At 35.6% G+C, this 2,195-nt stretch overlaps 1 non-coding gene across 1 annotated transcript; it reads right to left on the bottom strand.

Moving 5' to 3' along the window:
* Window positions 1–1,726: 1,726 nt before the first annotated feature.
* LOC119470795 lies at window positions 1,727–1,883 on the bottom strand. Its single transcript, XR_005199759.1, has one exon. It is a non-coding gene; the product is annotated as a U1 spliceosomal RNA (small nuclear RNA).
* Between the last annotated feature and the right edge of the window lie 312 nt (window positions 1,884–2,195).

Genomic DNA, 2,195 nt, shown 5'->3' with positions numbered 1-2,195 from the left:
AGCCAGTTTGTACTCAGTATATTGCTTACTTGAGGATAGAATACACATCAGAGCTGTACTGCATGCAAATCCAAGCTTGACAACCAAAGCTGTACAAAATAAAATGGCTTTTCTGCTATCATGAGTACTCACATAAATAGTTAGAATTAACTCAGGAATTGGAGATGAAATAGTGTAAAGTGAAGATCAGTAAAAAATGTTAGTAGAAAAGCAATCATATGTTCTGTCAAAAAAAAAAAAAAACCTTTGAATATTTAACAATACCGAAAACAACAGTACTTCAAAATAAAGACAATTTTATTTTTGGTAAAACAATTTCTAATCATGATATGCTCATTTTATGGTAATATATTTTGTCAGCAAAGGATTGGTAATGGTACACTAGCAGCTAAACTGAGAGAACCAAATCTAATTTTCGAGCTAGTGTTCCATTCGCCTATTAGCTCACGTACAGATGAGCTGATATGTTGCAAGAAAAATCAATGATGCATTTGGAAACTGCATTTTAGCTGAAAAAAGAAGGTCATAACCTGGAAGGTGAGATTTATAGTAATAAAGATTAAATATTAAGGTTAATTTTCAGTTTTCCCATTGGCTTAGTGGATAAGAATATTTAGAAGGTGGTAAGAATATTATTTCCTGGTAGGAATATTACATCTGATTTCATATGCTTCCATGAACAAATAAATCATGAGATGTAATGCTTCAGTTCATGCAAATTATAGCAGCTGCACATTCTTTTTCTTACTAAATCCTAAATGTAAAAAAGTGAAACTCTTTTCCTAAGGGGAATTTTCTAGAATACTATTAGATAGTATTGGTCAAAGGCTTTTTCAGTACTTTTATTTAGTGATACTTTAAAGTAAGTGTGACTGTGACCTCTTTGAACTCACTCCTCACAATCCTGTAGCCACTACAGCATAAGCAGAGTTACAGAAAAAGGAAGCAACAATCGGAGGTACTCTTGGATACCTTAGGAACTTACTATTAAAATATGATTTCAGAAACAGTAACTTTTTCCATTTTCACAGAAAAATCTCATAATTTGAACACAGCTACCATAAGTTATAATAAAGTATTAATATCTTTTCAGCTTTTAACTATAATAGATTATTCTAGGTAATGATAATTATGTTCCTCATAGAATAATATTTCATTGTTTTGTAAAGCACTGTGTAGTGGTGATTACCTAAAATTCTTCTATTTGCTCTCTAAGCTTTTGAGTAGTATAGTTAACGTTTGAACAATGCAGGGGTTATGGATGCTGATGCAGTTGAAAAACCACATATAACTTTTGACTTTCCTGAGAGTTAACTATTATATTAATAGCCTGATGTTGACTGGGAGCCTTACTGATACCATAAACAGTGAATTAAAAATATCTTGTGCATGGCTGGGTATGGTGGCTCACGTCTGTAGTCCTAGCACTTTGGGAGACCAAGGTGGGTGGATCACCTGAGGTTAGGAGTTCGAGACCAGCCTACCCAACATGGTGAAACCTTGTCTCTACTAAAAATACAAAAATTAGTTGGATGTGGTGGTGCATGCCTGTAGGCCCAGCTACTTAGGAGGCTGAGGCAGGAGAATCACTTGAACCCGGGAGCAGGAGATTGCAGTGAGCTGATACTGTGCTAGTGTGTGACAGAGCAAGACTTTCTCCCTCTCTCTCTCTCTCTCTCTCTCTCAGATAGATATAGATATCTTGTATATATATATTTTTTTTAAACAGGGGACAGTGCAAACGCAGTTCCCCACAAATTATGCAGCTGAGTTTCCCACATTTGGGGAAATCACAGGGTCAGCATATCCGGAGTGCAATGGATAAGCCTCGACCTGGGAAAACCACCTTGGTGATCATGGTATCTCCCCTGCCAGGTAAGTATGAGCTCACATGGCTCCGCATGTTTTATGTATTACATACTGTCTTCTTACAATAAAGAAATCTAGAGAAAAAATGTTATTAAGAAAATCATACGGATGAGAAAACATATTTACTGTTTGTGAAGTGATAGTGGATCAACACAAAGTTCTTCATGCTTATCATCATGTTGAGAAGACTGGGAAGAGGAGGGAGCGGAGGAGTAGGAGACCTGTACAGTTCACACCTGTGCTTTTCAAGGGTCAAATGTACTTTTAAAAAATTGACATAAAATTAACTATTTTAAAGTGCATAATTCAGTGGCATTTAGTAAATT

This window comes from Cebus imitator, unplaced genomic scaffold (assembly GCF_001604975.1).
Source record: "Cebus imitator isolate Cc_AM_T3 unplaced genomic scaffold, Cebus_imitator-1.0 Scaffold40, whole genome shotgun sequence".
Taxonomy (NCBI): Eukaryota; Metazoa; Chordata; class Mammalia; order Primates; family Cebidae; genus Cebus; species Cebus imitator.
The sequence above is the reverse complement of the archived record's forward strand: the minus strand, read 5'-3'. Positions and strand labels throughout refer to the sequence as shown.